Source organism: Phacochoerus africanus, chromosome 13 (genome assembly GCF_016906955.1).
Source record: "Phacochoerus africanus isolate WHEZ1 chromosome 13, ROS_Pafr_v1, whole genome shotgun sequence".
In the NCBI taxonomy this organism is placed as follows: Eukaryota; Metazoa; Chordata; class Mammalia; order Artiodactyla; family Suidae; genus Phacochoerus; species Phacochoerus africanus.
This window is the reverse complement of record NC_062556.1, coordinates 25,718,032-25,739,094: the sequence shown is the minus strand read 5'-3', so window position 1 is coordinate 25,739,094 and position 21,063 is coordinate 25,718,032. Positions and strand designations below refer to the sequence as shown.

The window sequence follows — 21,063 nt, the reverse complement described above, 5'->3', positions numbered from 1 at the left end:
AGAGTTTGGAGACCTCTCGGCTTTATAAACATATGCAAAGTTGTACATACACTTCAATGGAACAAGGCATTATGGTAAAGAGTATCTGCCCGCCCAAAAGAATATGTGGTAAAAGGAAAGCAGAAATAAACCTTGTTTGTATCTAGAAGTTCAAAATAAATTCCCAAACCCTTGTCTTTCCAGCTCCCTTAAGGCCATCTTAAATAAGCAACGTCACAATGCTTCAACGATGAAAAAATTCTCATAGTGACCAAAGGCTGTTGTAGAAATGAAATGGTGCAGGCACCCTCTCTCTGATGAAAAGGGCAGCTAGTTTAAACAGGTTCAAAATCATGAGTTAATGCATGTGGTCATACCCAAATCACCAAAACAATCACCAAGCAACTTCATTAAGGTTGTATTTACTCTAGAGGCAATACAGACCGTTTCAAAGCAGGCCTCGCTTGGGATGGCAGGAGCAGCTCCAGGCTGGAAGGCCCGCCAGCGAGCACCGCACAACCTTGAGCAAGTCACGAGACCTCTTTGGGCCCCGGTTCCTTCCACGATAAAAGGGAGGCCATTGCAACGATCTTCGGTCTTTTTTCAACATTCTACGACTTGGTAATTCTAATTCTGATGACTCACATAAAATTCACATTCAATCTTATAAAAGGAAAGGGGTGGGATGGTAACTGCCTAGTAAGGCTCATGCTTTTTTTTTCCCCTTCCTCCTCCCCAAGTCCCATTTCAATCTTCTCCACGTTATAAGAAACTGATATATAGGACTGTTATCTATTTTATTTAAACGGCACTCGTTCCTAAATTTGAAGAAACTGAATTCTTCTACCTCTCTTTAATAAAGGAAGAAAGGAAAGGCCAAAAGGTTTCCTTACATTTTTCATACAGAGCAGAGGAGAAGTCAATGCAGCCTTGCTTACTCAAAAGCTGAGCAAACCAGCCATACGCAAGCAAAGGTGACAGCAAATGGCTCAGAACAGCACTGGGAAGATGTCTGTTTGCACTTTTCTTATAAGACCACGAAATTGAGATGCAATAACATTAACAATCCTTTCAAAGAGTCAGAAATAATAATTGACTGCCTTTCTACCTTCCCTTTCATCTGACACTTAGAAAACCGTTAACAGTAAATTTCGCAGAGAACCAGCTAAATCTCATTACAGTCAGGAATAAAGGACTTGGCAAGTTTTAGTTCCAAAAACTCGATTCGGAATCACTGCATGTTCAAATCTTACTCTCATTCAAATTTTAGTTTCGCAAGTAATTTTCAGAGAAATTTACTACTGCATCCAGCTTCTCAGACGACCTAGAACTTCAAGGCACACAATCAGAACATACATTGACCAAAATCTCTTAATTTCACCGATGAAAAAATATTTCAGGAAAAGACTAAGCAATCTTTTCTGTCACTAAAGGTATTTTTTTAAAATTCAAAACCAGCAAAGTTTCATAGTTTTATAGACAGGTCAATATTCTTTTTCTTTTAACAGAAATCAAAATACCTGTTTCCTCAGAAGCTAGTTATGCTTCTAAAGTTGTTATCAGAACAAGTTCCAGTGTGAATTATAAAACTTGATCATTTTTTTCTAAGCGTAAATGAACCATTCTAGCTCTTCTTCCGCTTTATTTAATAATCAATTTTACTTGTCACCTAAATGCCTGCTCCCTTTATTCAAACTTCTATTTAGTTTACACGAAACTTCATTTTGGAATTCCTTCACTTTCAAGAGAGGAAAAAAGAAATGACCGCCAATGAGCAACACCTATGACTGAGCTGTCCCCAAACTTCCCCTTAATTAAAACGCCACAACGAGACCCCTCGCCTCTGAAGGTTGTTCTTGCCCCTGAATTTCTTGCCTAATCTCCATCACACACAAACAACACAGTTTACACACTGCCCTCACAAATACAATTCCCCCCCCTTTTTTCTTCCGAATTAAAATGTGACCTAGTTTGCTTTGCAGTTTAAAAAAGAAAGAAAGAAAAAAAAAGAAAGAAAGAAAGAAAGAAAAAAAAAATCTCCTTTATTCTCCAGTCACACAGGAGGGGATCATAAAAGCACACGAAATGCCAAGAATGCTTTACCAAGAAGACCTAACACTTTCCAGAACTGGAAGGCTTTGTATCCCCCCCACCCCGAAGGGAAGGGCCATCAGGCATGTGACTGCCTACACGGGGGTTTTTTTCCAGAGAGTTAAAAGAACACATGCAGCCAGGTTCTTCCACAGGTAAAGACCCACACCCTCTGCTTATCAGCTCAGGAGGCAGCCAGAAGCACAGAGGCAAAAAATCTTGAGTTACCTTCAGATAGGCTCTTTCTCTTTAGATCCTGTCCTTTGGGCTGGAAAAATAAAAAGCAATCCGGCAAGTTTTATGCTGTTAAAATGGCTCCTGGAGATTGGGGAAGTGGTGTCTGTGCTTCTGCTTATGAGTCATACATGAAACTGAGTGTTTCTAAGGGAGGCACGCCCATGTGGCCGTGGACCCAATTGCTCGGCTTAGGTCAAACATGCAAATAAATCCACAGGTAAAAACCTGGGCGAGAGGCAGAGCCAAGGAGCTCGAGACATACCTTGATGAAACCATGGCTCGGCTCAGGTCCATCCCCTGAATTTTAAAATGAACGGGACAAGAGACTCAGAATCTAGAAGGCAGCCAAGGGCACAATCTGTAGGTTGTTTTAAAAAAGATGAGCTCAGGTTTTAAAAGTTATTTTCATAGGGCCGGTAAATAAAACGATGAAAGGAAAAAGAAAAAAAAAAAACAGAAACAGCACAGTATGGGAGGGGAAGGGCAGGGAGACAGTAAACTTTCTGGCTTTTAATGTAACAATGGCCTGGTTAGGCTAACCTGGCTACTCATTAACTCCTATATAAAAGAGTTACACATATTGCGATGTAATCTGGAGAAGCGAGCACCTTGCAATTCGAGATGCAGATTTCTAAGTTCACCAAGCAGATAAAAATCCACCAGAAAATTCAAAGGTCGGTGGAAAAATAGGGGTGAATTACTAATCTGGTTTTCGGAATTCAAAAACCGACGTGAGTTAGACAGGAGGAGCTGATAGTCCCAAACAGCAAAGTGATTTTAAACCGAATTGCAAGCCTGACAACAACCCTATTTGGAAACAAATTATCGAGGCAGTCACGACTCAAAAATCTACTTTCAAGTGATAGCCACAGTTTTCTTGATCTTGTGAACAAAATCGTCCACAAATAAAAGCCAGCTGTGTGCCAGGCACCCTGCTAGGGCTCTCCTGAGGCACAGAGGACGAGCCTCAGGGTGTCAACAAAACGTGGCCAGTGAAGTTTTGTTCTCCAGGTCACCAAACGCTACACCTAACAAGGTGCACAAGCAGCTGAAACGGTAGTTACTACGGTGACTTCCCTGGCCCCCTGGGTGAGTATTTATTCATTTCTTCCAAGAGCTTCAGTTGAACAAAAGGGCTTGAAAGCATTACGAACTTCCAGAAGTGCTTGAGATGAAGAAGCACAACTCACTAGCCTTCATTCTAACCTTTTGCAAAAAGTAAACAGGATTTAGCAAGCTTTTCTCCTTTAGTCAATTATTTGGAAGCAATTACTCTGGAATTTAATTACTAGAAGCACAGTTAAGGGACAAGCGGTCACTGGCTTAGGAACTTTATAAACTGCTACAAAACAGCATGATTGCCGACCAACTTTCTGCCCATAAAGTGCCTATTTATTTATTCCACAGCAAACTTGACTCATATTTTTGCTAAAATAATCTCCATGACTTAATAAATTGTTAATAAAAATTATGCTAAGAAGAAAAACAGGGAGTTCCTATCATGGCTCAGCGGCAACGAAACCAACTATAGGACGCAGGTTCGATCCCTGGCCTCGCTCAGTGGGCTAAGGATCCAGCAGTGCCGTGAGCTGTGGTGTAAGTCGCAGACGCGGCTCGGATCCCCAGTTGCTGTGGCTGTGGTGTAGGCCAGCAGGTGTAGCTTTGGTCCCCTAGCCTGGGAACCTCCATATGCCGCAGGCGCAGCCCTAAAAAGCAACAACAAAAAAAAAAAAAAAGAAAGAAAGAAAGAAAAAAGAAATAAGAAAAGTTATAAGGGGTGAAAGAGGGACTAGTGAAAGGATGATGTCTGAACAAACAAGTGACAGAGTGGATAATGATTTTTAAAACCTGTAACACTACAAATACAACTTTTTTCTTTTTTTTTGTCTTTTTGCCTTTTCTAGGGCCGCTCCCACGACATATGGAGGTTGGCAGGCTAGGGGTCGAATCGGAGCTGCAGCCACCGGCCTACACCACAGCCACAGCAACTCAGGATCCAGGTCGCATCTGCGACCTACACTGCAGCTCACGGCAACGCCGGATCCTTAACCCACTGAGCAAGGGCTGGGATCGAACCCACAACCTCATGGTTCCCAGTCGGATTTGTTAACCACTGAGCCACAACGGGAACTCCTAATATAACTTTAAAAGTACTAGGATCAGAAGCCAATCTGAAAGGTCAGTAAATTCTACACATTCCCTGAGAATATCACCATACAGTAAATGCCTAGAGGTCAGCATTATTATGATAAAGGTGTTTGTTTTTTTCAAATGTGTAAAAAAAAATTTTATGAAGTATAGATATATAAAAGGATAGGAGCTCCCCCTGTGGCACAGTGGGTTGAGAATCCGATTACAGCAGCTTGGGTCTCGACAGAGGCACAGGTTTGTGTCCTTGCCTGGCACTGTGGTTTAAGGATCCAGCATTGCCTTGACTGTGGCTCGGGTTCAATTCCTGGCCTGGGAACTTCTAGGCAGGCGTGACTATTTAAAAAAAAAAAAAAAAAACCTTCTACATAAATATTTATAACAGTTTCATTCATTATCAAAATACTAGAAACTCAACTGTCCACCAACTGGTGAAGAGATAAACACATTGTGATATATCCTGACAATGGAATTCTATCAGCAATAAAAAAAAAAGCATGAACTTCTGCACTTCTGACAGATGATACCACATGGATGAATCTAAAAGCATTAGGCTACGTGAAATAAGCCAACCTCAAAATACATAGTGTATAATTCCGTTTATATGACATTCTGGAAAAAGCAACACAAAAGAGGCAGAAGTCTTATCCGTGGTTGCCACAGGCTGGGCATGTGGTTGACTACAAAAGAAAACAAGGGAACAGTTTAGGGTGATGGAGAGGTCCTGTATGGTGATTGAGCTCTTGGTTATGGGACCTGTATATGTCCAAAAAAAAAATCTCAGAACAGGGCAAACGGTACTGTGCATAAACTACATCTCAATAAACCTGGCTTTAAAAAGAAATCCAGGGAGTTCCCTTCGTGGCGCAGTGGTTAACAAATCCGACTAGGAACCATGAGGTTGTGGGTTCGATCCCTGGCCTTGCTCAGTGGGTTAACGATCCGGCGTTGCCGTGAGCTGTGGTGTAGGTTGCAGATGCGGCTCAGATCCCGTGTTGCTGTGGCTCTGGTGTCAGCCGGCAGCTACAGCTCCAGTTAGACCCCTAGCCTGCAAACCTCCATATGCCTCGGGAACAGCCCAAGAAATGGCAAAAAGACAAAAAAAAAAAAAAAATCCAGGAGTTCTGTGTGGCTCAGCAGAAAGGAATCTGACTAGCATCCATGAAGACACAGGTTCCATCCCAGGCCTCGTTCGGTGGGTTAAGAACCCAACGTTGCTGTGAGCTGTGGTGTAGGTGGCAGACATGGCTCAGATCTGTCATTGCTGTGGCTGTGGTGTAGGCCAGCAGCTGCAGCTCCAATTCGAATCTCTAGTCTGGGAACCTCCATATGCCGCCGGTACAGTCCCACAAAGACCAAAAAAAAAAAAACAAAAAAAAAAAACAAAAAAAAGAAGAGGAAGAAATCCAGTTCATGTGTAACACAGTGATTAACACAGTACTAAGTGCTTAGTAAATACTCCATAAAAATTAGCTGTTATTATTATGCTTCGTGATAGAAGCAACCAGTATCACAGACTTCAGGATTTCAAATTTTCACATTTCTAAATTATTATTTTCGTCTTTTTCTTTTTTAGGGCCACACCCGCGGCATATGGAGATTCCCAGCTAGGGGTCTAATCAGAGCTACAGCTGCCGACCTACACCACAGCTCACGGCAACGCCGGATCCTTAACCCACTGAGCAAGGCCAGGGATCAGACCCGCAACCTCGTGATTCCTAGTCCAGATTCGTTTCCGCTGTACCATGATGGGAACTCCTCCAAATTTTTATGTAACTAAAATGTGGCATCTTAAGATTGGTGATGGAAATATAATATACCTGTACATACTCAGGGTGTGTTTATTTCTAAAATAAGATACATATCAAATCAGTATACATCTTAATATAATGCTGTCATGGTTGCCTGGGGGAACTGCCAGCATTTATATTTTAACTATTAGCTGAGAAATATTTCAACTGAATGAGTTTATTAAATGCCAACTAAAGTTAGGACATTGTTTATTTTTTCCTTTAAAATAGAACTTATGAAAAGAATTTACCATGTAAGCAAACACTCTCCTCTTTCATTTTTACCTCTTCTTGAACTCAAATTTGAGAACTTCTAGTACATGAAAATACGGAAGTCTCATTTTCACCTCTAGGAAACCTGGGCTAAAAAAAGGCATGATTTGAATCTTCCTGGATCAGGAGCTAACATGGTTCCCATCCAGAGATGGAAGCAAAGCTCAAACCATTACAATGATAAATGACCAAAACCACTCTTCTCTATTTAAATATAAAAATAAAGATTTAAAGACTGAGATTCAGCATTATAAACCTTTCAGTGGGAAAGAATTAAGTTTGATGATGGTAACACCCCTCAAAGCGTAATCCCAGAGCATTGTGCAGCATTTCCAAATATGAGCCTAAATGTAAAACATAACTCTGTACCATCTAACACTGGCTTTGTTAAACCAAGGCCCTCTTCCCACTTCTGCACAGATCACTCCTGGACAAGTGTCAAGTGTCTGTGTTTGTTTGGTTTTCTTTCTTTCTTCTTTTTTTTTTTTTTTTTTTTTTTTTTGCTTTCTGGGGCCGCACCTGCTGCATGTGGAAGTTCCCAGGCTAGGGGTCGAATCAGTGCTACAGCTGCCAGCCTATACCATGAGACACCTTCATAGTTTCAGATCTGAGCAGCATCTGCGACCTACACCACAGCTCACGACAACACTGGATCCCCAACCCACTGAGCAAGGCCAGGGATCGAACCCACAACCTTATGGATACTAGCTGGATTCGCTTCTGCTGCGACACGAATGGGAACTCCAGTGTCTATGTGTTTTGAGAGGAATACCAAAGGCAAAAGGGGCCATGGCTTTGTCTGCTTTTGCTCACTACCGTATTCCTACAACTAAGATAGGGCCCGACGCATAGCAGAAACTCAGAAACATGAATGAATAACCTTTCTAAAACAGTTGCTTGAGAGGAAATTGTAGCTTATTAGGATTTTCACTATACATTGAAAAAAATTTTAACAGCCATGATTTCAACTATGGTTTTTTTTTTTTTTAAGTAGAACTGACATAAAACCTTACACTGCTTTCAGGCGTACGATGGAATAATTCGACACTGTATACACTGCAAAATGATCACAATGTCTAGTGATCAACCATCACCATACAAAGTTAGACAATTTCTTTCTTGAGACGAGAACTTTTTTAGTGTGTGGTCTTTTTGCCTTTTCTAGGGCCGCTCCTGTGACACATGGAGGTTCCCAGAATAGGGGTCGAATCAGAGCCATAGTCACCGGCCTACGCCAGAGCCACAGCCACGTGGGATCGAGCCGCGTCTGCAACCTACACCACAGCTCACGGCAATGCCGGATCCTTAACCCTCTGAGCAAGGCCAGGGATCGAACCCGCCACCTCATGGTTCCCAGTCGGATCCGTTAACCACTGCGCCATGACGGGAACTCCAGAGAGGAGCACTTTTAAGATGTACTCTTAGCAACTTTCAAATACACAATACAGTAGTCGTGATTACAGTCATCACTCTGTACATCGCGTTCCCATGACGTCATCATTTTATGACTCAGAGTCTGTACTTCCTGCCCTCCTTCACCCATTTCATCCACCTCTCAACCCCCTTCCCCTCTGGCAACCACCAAGCTATTGTCTCCATCTATGAGTTTGGTTTGGTTTTGTTTGCTCGTTTGTTTTCCTTTTTTCAGATTCCACATATAAGTGAAATCAGTGTGGTATTGGTCTTTCTGTCTGACTTTCTGTCTCACCTAGCATAATGCCCTAAAGGTCCATCCATGCTGTTGCAAATGTGGCAAGATCTCATTCTTTTTATGGCTGAGTAGTATTCCATTGTATATCTACCCCACATCTTTATCCCTTCACCCACTGATGGACATGTGTAGGGTGTTCGATTTGGCCCATGATTTAACCTATCTATGTTGTAAGATTCTAGTGTCGGTGTTACTTTGGGTATTAAACTTTCCTATCATGTCAAAAATAATCAAGAATTGACTGTACTTTTTTTTTTTTTTTGCTTTTTAGGGCCGACCCCGAGGCATATAGAGGTTTCCAGGATAGGGAGGGGTTGAATCAGAGCTGTAGCCACTGGCCTACACCACAGCAACAGCAACGTCAGATCTGAGCCACGTGTGCAACCTATACCACAGCTCATGGCTATGCAAGATCCTTAACCCACCGAGTGAGGCCAGGGATCGAACCTGCGTCCTCATGGATGCTAGTCAGATTCATTTCCGCTGAGCCACAACGGGAACTCCTGTACAGTTACATTCTTTATCATGCTCCCAGGTAATAAGCTAACTGCAATCTCAAGTTTCATACAGCTACGAAGTTGTATCTGACACTTTAAAATTCAATATTAAAGGCAATGTATCTTTTACTTCAGTGGACTCCAGCCAGAGATGCACCTCTGAATTACCTAGAGAAGCTTTCTGAAGACACATGCCTACTCCTAGAAACAGATTGAGTGGTGTGGGTAGAGCCGAGCCTTAGGAGAACCACTGCTCTGCTGCTATGCAGCCCTAGAACCTAACGTAGTCAATGCTCTCACACAGCAGCCACTCAAAAAGACACTGTCATCAGCAATCTCTAAATGCTGCAGGAAGATCTTCTATTTTTTATACTGAGATGAAAGTGAAACTCAAGCTCCTCCTTTGCTACTCTTCAGGCAAAAGCATCCTATCACAGAAAAATAGTATCTCAGCAATACCCCAACTGTCCCTCTCCCTACGACAACTGCCTGCTTTCAATTCACCTTGCACTGCTATCAGAGGAATCTTGAAGGACAACTCTGGGAGTGATGTGATGACCGCGCATTGCTGGAAAACACTCTGATTCCCTAGAAGCAAAATAAAAAGCTGGACTATCTATCATGGTGATCAAGGCTTTCACAGTCTGACCTGGATTCACCTGGTTCCAGCCCTGTCATCCCTGTGTCTCTGTCTCTCTTTCATATACACACACATAGTCCAAGTCCAGCCTTAATGAAACCTTCTGGATTGCTCCTTTCCTATTTGTTTGCCTTCCCTGGGCTTGGAAAGCACTAGCCTTAGTCCCTATCCTTTTCCTGAGGTCTGTCTACTCATTCATCCTTCATTGTCTCAGCAGACATGCCTTCTCTGCATGACAGCTCCCCTGAGTTGCCCTGCTTAGAATTATTATTACAAGAACGGACCACAAGGCTGAAACAGAACTTAGAGATCCTCTATTCAGCCCAGTGGTTTTTAAGCTTTTCTGCTGAGTAGTTGAAATTTGGGGGGGGGTCTTTTTAAAGGTTCCCAGGCTAGGCGTCAAATCGGAGCTGTGGCTACCAGCCCACTCCATAGCCAGAGCAACTCGGGATCCGAGCCTCATCTGCGACCTACACCACAGCTCACAGCAACGCTGGATCCTTAACCGGCTGAGCAAGGGCAGGGATCAAACCCGAGTCCTCATGGATGCTAGTCGGGTTCGTTAACCACTGAGCCACGACGGGAACACAGAGTAGCTGAATTCTTGAAATACTTCAAGGAACTTTGATACCACATCCACTTAAGTCTTTGGTGTTTTAAGAAAACCTAAAACAACAATAATATCCAATCTCATTTTTAAAACAGGGACAGGGAGTTCCCGTCGTGGCGTCTAGACCCTTGTCATACAGCAGTGAACAAGAAAGACACAATATTGATAAATGAACCCTGCCCACGGCGTGCTTACATTCTGCCTAGGAAGAGAGAAACACTATGAACTAAATACATAGCATGTTGGTTATAAACAAAGGATGCAAATAAAACATACAGTATGTTAGAGATAAGGACAAAGAAGAAAGAATAAAACAGCAGGGAGAATTCTTCCTGTCATATATTCATGACAATTTAGACAGACTAGCCAGGGAAGATGTCCTCTTGCTGGGTCACTTTTAAATATGGCCTCGAGGAGTTCCCACCGTGGCCCAGCGGTTAAGGTACCCGACTAGGATCCATGAGGATGTAGGTTCGAGCCCTGGCCTTGCTCAGTGGGTTAAGGATCCGGCATTGCCGTGAGCTGTGGTGTAGGTCGCAGATGCGGCTCGGATCTGGCATTGCTGTGGCTGTGGCTGTGGCGCAGGCCAGCAGCTACAGCCCCAATTCGACTCCTAGCCTGGGAACCTCCACATGCTGTGGGTGTGGCCTTAAAGAGAAAAAAAAATATATATATATATATATGGGCTCGAGCCATGAAGATACATCTAGGGAAGAATATTCCAGGCAGAAAAAAGCCCAGGCAAAGATGCTCACAGAGACCTTGCTTGATATGAACTAGAAAAAGCAAGGAGGCCACCGTGGTTCATAGACAGAAAATAAGGAGAGTAACAGGAGGAGGAAGAGTCCTAGAAACTAATGGAGAGTCTCATTGCTTAGAGACTTTGGTTGGAGAGTTTTGAGGAGCGGAGTCAGGAGCTGTGACTGCTGTGCTGGAGAGAGGCTGCAGAGGGGCAGGGATGGACAAAAGGAGAAGCTGAGGCAGTATCTCAGAAAAGGCGACAATGACTTGGACAAAGGAGGCAGCAGAAAAGAAAGATAGGAATAAATTATGGGTGTGTCTCGGAAGACTATCCAACGAGATTTTTGAATGGACAGCAAGTGGGTTGTTGGGGGGGGGGGGGCGGTGGTGGGAGGGAAGGCCTAAGAACTCTATTTTTGGCAACTGGAAAACTGTGGTTGCCAAAACTTCCATAGGAAAAGTTAAAGACAGCCATGGTGTAGAGTCAAGGGGCTATGAGGAGTTAGGGAATGGATTACGTTTGGGATGCTCAAGAGCGCTCCCAGCAAAGAGGTCAAATTGGGTATTTCCTCCTAGAGGTCAACACCCAGTCCTGAAGCCCAGAGCAGAGGTGTGGGCTAGATAGATAAATGTGGGACTCACTGACATCAATTTGATATGAAAGCTACACATTGAAAAGGTGGTAACAACAGACTCTTGGGACACGCCAATATTCGGAGGTAGGGGAGATGAGGTAGAAGAAGCAACGAAGGCTGAACAGGAGTATCTAGAAAACACAGCAGGCTACGAAGGCAAGTGTGAGTATCCTGAAACTCCAGTAAAAGTGTTTTCAGAAGGAAACAATGAGCAACTGTGCCAAAGGCGGAACGACAGATGAAAAAGATAAGGTCGGAGAGGAAAAGGATAGTTGATTTAGCAACAGGGACACATCACTGCTGATGTTGAAAGATGAGTTTTTTCATGGTGTGGTAGAGGGAGAGAAACAACAATACCAAAAAAAAGAAAAAAGAAAAAAAAAAGGCAAGCAAAACATCTGATTAGAGAGAGTTTAGGGGAGAATGAGAGGTGAGAAACTAAAGATAGAAAGCAATTTTTTTTTTTTTTTTTGCTTTTTAGGGCTACACCTGAGCCGTACATACAGCGGTTCCCAGGCCAAGGGATGAATCAGAGCTACAGCTGCCGGCCTACACCACAGCCACAGCAACACCAGATCCGAGCCATGGCTGCAACCTACACCACAGTTCACGGCAATGCTGGATCCTTAACCCACTGAGGGAGACCAGGGATCGAACCCGCAACCTCATGGGTTCCTAGTTGGATTCATTTCTGCGGCGCCACAATGGGAACTCCAGAAAGTAATATTGCTGTGAAGGCACTAAGAAGAGATTTGGCAGAAGTGGGGACAGAGGATGGCTATTTGAGAAAAGCAGAGCCTTTTCTATTGCCCGGGACATTCCATTTTGCATTGTAGTTAATTGTGCACAACTCTGTGTCTACACTGATAAACCAGTTACCCACTTAAGGGAAGGCACTGTATCATGCAGCTTCTAATCTCGTAATTTTGAAGATCCATTTTAGCTCTGATGTTTCATCATTCCAGAGTCTCTCAAAGACTGAGGAACTGAAAACGAAAATCACATTAAGGCTACATTTAAAAAAGAAGTCTCAGAAGTTCCCATCATGGCTCAGCAGTAAAGAACCCGACTAGCAAACCTGACTAGGATCCATGAGGATGAGGGTTCAATCCCTGGACTCGCTCAGCGGGATAAGGATCCTGAGTTGCTGTGGCTGTGGTGTAGGCCAGTGGCTACAGCTCTGATTCAACCCCTAGCATGGGAACCTCCATATGCCGCGGGAGCAGCCCAAGAAATGGCAAAAAAGACCCCCCCCCAAAAAAAAAAATCGGGAATTCCTTCATGGCTCAGTGGTTAACAAACCCTACTAGAACCCATGAGGATTCAGGTTTGATCCCTGGCCTTGCTCAGTGGGTTAAGGATCCAGTGTTGCCGTGAGCTGTGGTGTAGGTCGCAGACATGGCTTGGATCCTGAGTTGCTGTGGCTGTGGTGTAGGCCGACAGCTACAGCTCTGATTCGACACCCAGCCTGGGAACCTCCATATGCTGCAGGTATGGCCCTAAAATAGCAAAACAAAAACTTCCATGCTCTTACAAAGACAATTCTCTTTTGCCATTAGTAAAATTTAAGACAATATGACAGAAGTCAAGCTTCTTATTTTAAACTAGCTTGATTTAGACTATGTCTATTTTTTTTTTAATATACAAAACAAATTCAAGGCCCTATTTGCAAGGACATTAATAAAAAAAAACTTAGCACTGTAAATCAACTATATTCAATAAAACTTTAAAAAAAAAAAAGCTTAGCATATGGCTTCCTCATGAATAAACACACTCAAGGCAGAGTCATCATTGCTTACGGACCAATGGCTTACCTGGCTTGACTTTCTGCTGTAAGGCCTGAACCACAGAATGCTTAACCCCAAAGATTATAACCCAGAAACACGCAAAAAAAAAAAAAATGTACCTTGCTATTACATTTGCTTTTCAATAAAAAGAAGAACCAAATATAAACAGAAAAGCAAGGGAATTTTATGTAGAACTTCAACTTCTCTTAATCATACTACTGGCTAAAATGGAGAAATGAAGATACGAACATTAGCTACTTGCCATGGAATCCACAAAAAAGCCCTGACTTTTGTTTATTATAGTGCCAAAACACAAATTATGTTTTTAAAATACCTACCAAAAAAGGGGGGATAAACAAACATACTAGTAGTACACCCATACTCAGCAACAAAATAAAATAAAGTATTGATAAACACAACTTGGATGACCTTTTTTTTTTTTTTTTTTTCCCCTAGCCTTTTCTAGGGCCGCTCCCATGGCATATGGAGGTTCCCAGGCTAGGGGTCGAATTGGAGCTGTAGCTGCCGGCCGACACCAGAGCCACAGCAACGTGGGATCCGAGCCAAGTCTGCAACCTACACCACAGCTCACAGCAAACGCTGTATGCTTAACCCACTGAGCGAGGCCAGGGATCGAACCCGCCACCTCATGGTTCCTAGTTGGATTCGTTAACCACTGAGCCACGATGGGAACTCCTGGATGACTCTTAAAAGCATTATGCTGAGTGAAAGAAGCCAGTATCGAAAGTTTATACCCTATACAATTCTGTTTATATGACATTCAAGACTCTAATGATGGAGACGAGGTAAGTGGCTGTAGGGATGTACTGGGGGAGGGTGTGACTGACCACAGAGACAGAGCGAGCATGAGGGGAGTTCTGAGAATCATGGAATTGTTCTATCTCCTTATTATGGTGGTGGCTACACCAATTTATATTTGTGTGAAAAGTTCGCAGAATTGTAGAGAAAAAAATTAATTTTACCCTATGATAAATTAAAAAATAACTGTTTTTAACCCCGATAGTCCAACAATGTATTACTCCATCGTTAGAAAATATCAAACAAAATCAAACTGAGGGACATTCTACAAAAAATACCTGACCAGTACTCTGCAAAGTATCAAGGTCAGAAGGACAAGGAGCCATCATAGATTTGAATGGAGACGTGACAGATAAGTGCAATGTATGTGCTGTGGATGGGTCGTGGAACAGGGAAAGGACATTAGCGAAAAACTATATAAAGCCTCCTCAAGTCTAGAGTTTAGTTAATGCTATGATCCCAGTGTTCATTTCTTCATGTTGATCATTGTACTTACTGTGATTATGCAAGATGTCAACATTATTGGAAGACAGATGAAAAATATACAGGAACTCTGTACTATTTATGCAATTCTTCTGTGAGCTGAAAATCATTTTCTTTTTTTTATATAATAATCTTTATTTTTTCCATTATAGTTGGTTTGCTGAGTTCTGTCTATTTCTACAGTACAGCAAAGAGACCCAGTCACGCACATATATACATACATTCTTTTTCCCACATTATCCTCCATCAGGTTCCATCATGAGTGACTATAAAAATCATTTTAAAATAAGTTAAATGCCAGAATCTTTAAGAAAAAATGTCTGCGATAATCTCATAAAGCAAAAATACATTCCTTTCTCTTTCAGGCACCAATACCATCCTACATCCTCTGATGATTTTTTTTTTGTCTTTTTTTTTTGCTATTTCTTGGGCCGCTCCCGCGGCATATGGAGGTTCCCAGGCTAGGGGTCGAATCGGAGCTGTAGCCACCGGCCTACGCCAGAGCCACAGCAACACGGGATCTGAGCCGCGTCTGCAACCTACACCACAGCTCACGGCAACGCCGGATCCTTAACCCATGGAGCAAGAGCAGGAATCAAACCCGCAACCTCATGGTTCCTAGTCGGATTCGTTAACCACTGCGCCACGACGGGAACTCCTTCGGATGATTTTAGTGTAGTTTTGTTACCTAGTGTATGTTACCTCGAGGGGGTCAAAGAGATTCTAAATAAATTACGTGACTTATTAGCAATGCCCACTCTCAGTGTATAAAAGTTTGTAACTCAAAATTCTATCAACCTTTGATTTCCCAATTCAAGAATGAAGTCTTTCCAAAGGACTTTCTCATAAATTCTATCTCCTAATCTTCCTATTAAAAATTTTTAAAAAGTTTTGCAAACTATTGCATTTGGTGTGGATAAGCCATGAGATCCTGCTGTACAGCACAGGGAACTATATCTAGACACTGGGGATGGAACATCGTGGAGGATAATGTGAGAAAAAGAACGTATACCTGTATGTGGGACTGGGTCACTTTGCTGTATAGTAGAAAATTGACAGAACACTGTAAACCAGCTAAAAAGGAAAAAATAAAAATCATTTAAAAAATTAAAAAATGTCAAAGGTTTACCAGCACCTGCAGAATAAATTTCCATACAAGATTTTTTTTTTTTTTCGTCTTTTTGCCATTTCTTGGGCTGTTCCTGCGGCATATGGAGGATCCCAGGCTAGGGGTCCAATCAGAGTTGTAGCCACAGCCACAGCAACGCAGGATCCAAGCCGAGTCTGTGACCTACACCACAGCTCACAGCAACGCCGGATCGTTAACCCACTGAGCAAGGCCAGGGATCAAACCCGCAACCTCATGGTTCCTAGTCTGATTCCTTAACCACTGAGCCACGACGGGAACTCCCATACAAGATATTTTTGAACATGACTTTGATGTACCACACCATAGCCTCACCTGTGACCTTGTCCGCTGTTGTGTACACCCTACCGTTCGCCGTGACTGAATTTATTATTCAGTCAAAGCATGTCATGCTTTCTCTACATCTGCTGACCTTCCCCACCTAGTGCATCTCCTGCGAAGCCCTTTTCTTCTACCACGAAAAGGAAGAACTAGTCACTTCCTCCTTTGTGCTCCCACAGCATTTTGTAAGTGATCTGACAGATAAGCGGATCACACTGTTTATCCAGCCGTGTACACACCGACGACAAACTGCCACAATTTGCACAACATGCAAAGCATTTCAGGTTTGGGAGGCCCAGAGGTGAACGGATTTCCTTCATAATTCCTCCTGCCTATTCTGCTGGATCATTGGGTAAAACAGTGGTTTTTTTTTTTTTTGATCATTTATTTACATGTCTTATTGGTCATTTATTTCAGCCAGATGGCATTCCTGACCCATAGGAGTTGTTTAATAAATATTTACTGAATGGAAACATTTGGAGGTTCAACTAAATATTGGCTCAATGATAAATCTGCTTCTGTCTCCTCTGCACAATTCTCAGGTCATTTTTGCAAAGTCTAAACTACATAAAGCAAGGAGGCCCCTTTCTCGATTTCCTGAACAGTCCAGTTTCAATGGATAGGTTGGCTAGGCTGCCTCTGGCAGCCCTGTTTAAGGATCAAGCCCACAGCAGCAAAGCTCCGTGTTTTTGAAGAGAGAACAGCTTCTGGATTAGTCCCAGGGCTTACACCTGAACATCTCATTATGTTAACAGTCTACAAATAAAATTAGAGGCAGAGCGGGGAGAGAACAAAGAAGAGAACTCCCAATGGATTAGGACTCATTATCCAATTGTGGCCCTTTCTTTCAACTTCTGGTTTTGTGTCCCCTTCAGGCTTTTTTTTTTTTTTAATTTATTTAAAAAAAATATTTTATTGACATATAGTTGGTTTATAATTGTGTTAATTTCTGCTGTCCAGCAAAGTGATCCATATATATATATATATTTCATATTCGCCTTCAGGCTTTTACTTCCACAGCCTCCTGTCAATAAACTTCTCAAATTAGAAGCAAGCTGATCAATGTTTAGTTAAAAGGAATATTCGAATAAGATATTTAGACCACAAGCTTTATTTATTCACGTTTCATAACACCACACGGATGAACAATTAGTGATCTTTGAACTCCTAATTTACTATCATCACAAAAGGACACATTTTAGCGACAGCCAAACAGCTCTGCTGCTTCTCTTCCATGCTTAAAACCCTATCATCGGTACAAATGAAACCTGAAATTTTTAAGGTATTTTAGACTTACCATCATTTTATGAAATATTTCTTGGATCTATATGATACTCTAATTTTTTTTTTTTTTTTTTTTGGCTTTTTAGGGCCACACCCAATGCCTATGGAGGTCCCAGGCTAGGGGGTGGAATTGGAGCTGTAGCCGCCAGCCTACACCACAGCCACAGCCACAGCCACACCAGATCCAAGCCGCATCTGCCACCGACACCACAGCTCATGGCCAGATCCCTGACCCACTAAGCAAGGTCAAGGATCGAACCCGCATCCTCATGGATACTAGCCAGATTCGTTTCCGCTGCGCCACAACAAGAACTCCGATGTTCTAAGTATTTTAATGTTCTCAAATATCTCTCGCCAGGTCTCCTTCCTATATCACAGATTCTTCTCACTTGACAACTCCATTCCACCACCTCATCGTCTCCTCAAACTTAACATATCCGAACCTGAATTTTTTTTTTTTTGTCTTTTTGCCTTTTCTAGGGCTGTTCCCACGGCATATGGATGGTCCCAGGCTAGAGGTCGAATCGGAGCTATAGCCACTGGCCTACACCACGGCCACAGCAATGCAGGATCTGAGCTGCATCTGCAACCTACACCACAGCTCACAGCAACGCCGGATCCTTAACCCACTGAGCAAGGCCAGGGATCGAATCCTCAACCTCATGGTTCCTAGTCGGATTTGTTAACCACTGCACCACGGCAGGAACTCCCCGAGCCTGAATTCTTGATCTTCCCTCCAAAATCTCAAGTTTTCTCCAGTCCTCCTGGTACCTATTCAATACTTCTAGTGGCTCAAGACAAAAAACTTGGCTCTTGACTGTCATATAGCTACAGCCAATGTGCCAGGAAATCCTGTTGGTTCCATCTTCAAAACAGATACAGAACGTGATAGCCACTCAACTGCATTGTTGTCATTGTCATCTCAACTGCATCACTGCTGTACTCCATGTAGCCTTCTGGCTTCTCTTCTTCCCTTTCTATAAGCTACTCTCAAAGCAGCAGTCAGAAGTAATCCATGAAAAAAGATATGTCAGTGGCAACAACCTAAATATCCATCACCAGATACATGGATAGAGCAGATGGGTATATTTATATAGTGGACTATGACTCAGCCATAAAAAGAATGAAACAATGCCATTTGGAGCAACACGGATAGACCTAGAGATTATCCTACTAACCAAAGTAAGCCAGACACAGAAAGACAAATATATATCATGTATTTGTGGAATCTAAAAAAAAAAAAAGATAAAAATGAATTCATATACAAAACAGAAAGAGACTAACAGACACAGAAAACAAACTTGCAACTACCAAAGGGGTAAGTGGGGGAGGGATACATTAGGAGTTGGGGATTAACATATACACACTACTATGTATAAAACAGATAGGAGTTCCCTATCGTGGCTCAGTGGTTAACGAATCCAACTAGGAACCATGAGGTTGCGGGTTCAATCCCTGGCCTTGCTCAGTGGGTTAAGGATCCGGCGTTGCCATGAGCTGTGGGTGCAGGTCACAGACAAGGCTCGGATCCCGAGTTGCTGTGGCTGTGGTGTAGGCGGGTGGCTACGGTTCCGATTAGACCCCTAGCCTGGGAACCTCCATATGCTGTGGGAGCGGCCCAAGAAACGGCAAAAAGACAAAAAAATATATATATATATATGTATATATATATACATATATATATATAACCAACAAGGACCACCTGTATAGAACAGGTGATTATTCTCAATATTTTATAGTAGCCTATAAGGAAAAGAACCTGAAAAAATAGCTATATATGTATGTATAACGGAATCATTTTGTTATACACTTGAAACCATTGCAACACCATATATCAACTACACTTCAATAAAAAAATGTTTAAATAAAGAGGTATGTCAGATCATATCACTTCTGCTTTGAAACCCCCTTGTAGTTCCCGTTTTCACAAACAAGTCTTCCTGAGTGCTTACAAGGACTCCAAGATGGTACCCTGGCCAGCCTCTGTGATGGTCTCTCTTCCTACAACCCGCCTGCTCCCCTCTGCTAGTCACACCGACCTCTCCTTGCCATCCCATGAATACATCAAGTATTCGTGCCTCCCAGGTCATTGCAGAGACTGTTCTTACTGCCTCAGAAGCTTTTCTGTTGAATATCCGGGTAACTGATGCCTTTACCTCCTGTAGGTAACCTACGGCAGCAATCACTACGACTTAGTGACTTAGTGTTTCTCCTATTAAGAGGCGGCGTCTACTTTTCCATCCCTTAAATGCAGAATTGGGCAAGTGATTTTCTTTGGCTGATGGGTAACGACAAATAAAACACAAGCTGAGGCTTAAAAAGTTTAGGCACATAGGGGCTCGCCCTCTCTTGCTGCTGGGATCCCTTTTGCCACCAAGGAGGATGAGAGCCACATGGAGAGGTCCCAGCCATGAGACGGAAGCCACCCTGCATTAGGGAGCCAGCCCCAGCTGAGTCCGCTCTGAAGAAGCACTCAGCCCACCCATAGAATCATGAAAAATATAGGGGGTACATATAGCTGTTCGAAAATTATGACTTGTGGGAGTTCCCGTTGTGGCTCAGTGGTTAATGAACCCAACTAGTCTCCATGAGGTTGCGGGTTCGATCCTTGGCCTTGCTCAGTGGGTTAAGGATCCGGCGCTGCTGTGAGCTGTGGTGTAGGTCGCAGATGCTGCTCAGATCCTGCGTTGTGATATAGGCCAGCAGCTACAGCTCCGAATCAATCCCTAGCCTGGGAACCTCCACATGCCACGGGTGCAGGCCTAAATAGACAAATACACACACACACACACACACACTATGACTTGTTCATTTAAAGTAGGGACTTAAAACCATTGTCTCTCTAGAATCCTGTGCCCTTTCTATAAGATCCCAAATTTTTAAAACTTCATAAACATCCTGAACTTCAGAATTTAGTTTGAACCACCTTAACAGACATGTCCCAAATCTAAGGATACTAAAGTAAGCACATGTCATCTGCTCCACAGATGAAGGATTCAGACAAGTTAGAGTAACAAGTCCCCAGGATTTCCCCATCCCTCTGCCTTTGTTCTCGCTGCTATTTCCCACTATCCTTTCTCCCCATCCTTCAAGACACCTGCTAAAGTTCATCTGAAAGAAACACTATTAGAAAAGTGAGGGAATCTTAAAAAAAAAAAAGTGAAAAAGGATGTACTTTATCAGACAATACATTATCTCAAGTAACTAAATGTAGGATAAAGAGATTAAATAGAATAGGGTATTCTGGCGTTCCACTGTGGCTCAGGGGAAATGAACCTGACTAGTATCCATGAGGACACAGGTTTGATCCCTGGTCCTGCCCAGTGGGTTAAGGACCCAGCATTGCCTCGAGCTGTGGTGTAGGTCACAGATGTGGCTTGGATCTGGCGTTGTTGTAGCTGTGACCTATGCCAGCAGCTGTAGCCCCAATTCAACCCCTAGCCTGGGAACTTCCCTATGCCACAGGTGCAGCCCTACAAATCGAAAAGAAAACAAAACAAAAAGAAGAGGGTATTCTTTAAAAGAGATCTGATACTATCAAAAAAGAAATTTGGGGGTACCCACTGCGGCGCTGTGGCACAACAGGTTAAGAATCCAACCGCAGTGGCCTCGGGTCACTGCAGAGGTGCAGATTTGATCCCCAGCTCAGCGCAGTGAGTCAAAGAATCTGGAGGATCTGGCATTGCCACAGCTGTGGCAAGAAATTTGATACCATACACAAACTTAGATTATAATAAAAATGGCATCAACGAAAACATTAAATTCTATTTTTTCAGGGGCAAAAAAGCCACAGAAGAGAAGACTGTTCACTAGAGAGTACTGGCTAACAATTTCAAAGCGTTTATATACTATTCAGTAAGGAATGTCTTT

At 42.8% G+C, this 21,063-nt stretch overlaps 1 protein-coding gene across 8 annotated transcripts in view; it reads right to left on the bottom strand.

Moving 5' to 3' along the window:
- Positions 1-21,063, bottom strand: part of ELF1 (E74 like ETS transcription factor 1) — a 124,033-nt gene that overhangs the window by 81,817 nt on the left and 21,153 nt on the right. For 7 of the 8 annotated variants that reach the window (XM_047756105.1, XM_047756110.1, XM_047756112.1 and 4 more), the window contains exon 1: positions 2,299-2,436. The exons of the other annotated variant lie outside the window; for it this stretch is intronic. The gene's annotated coding sequence lies outside the window, so the exon portion shown is untranslated. Of the gene's footprint in view, positions 1-2,298; positions 2,437-21,063 lie in introns of those variants that run through there. 8 annotated transcript variants of the gene reach the window in all.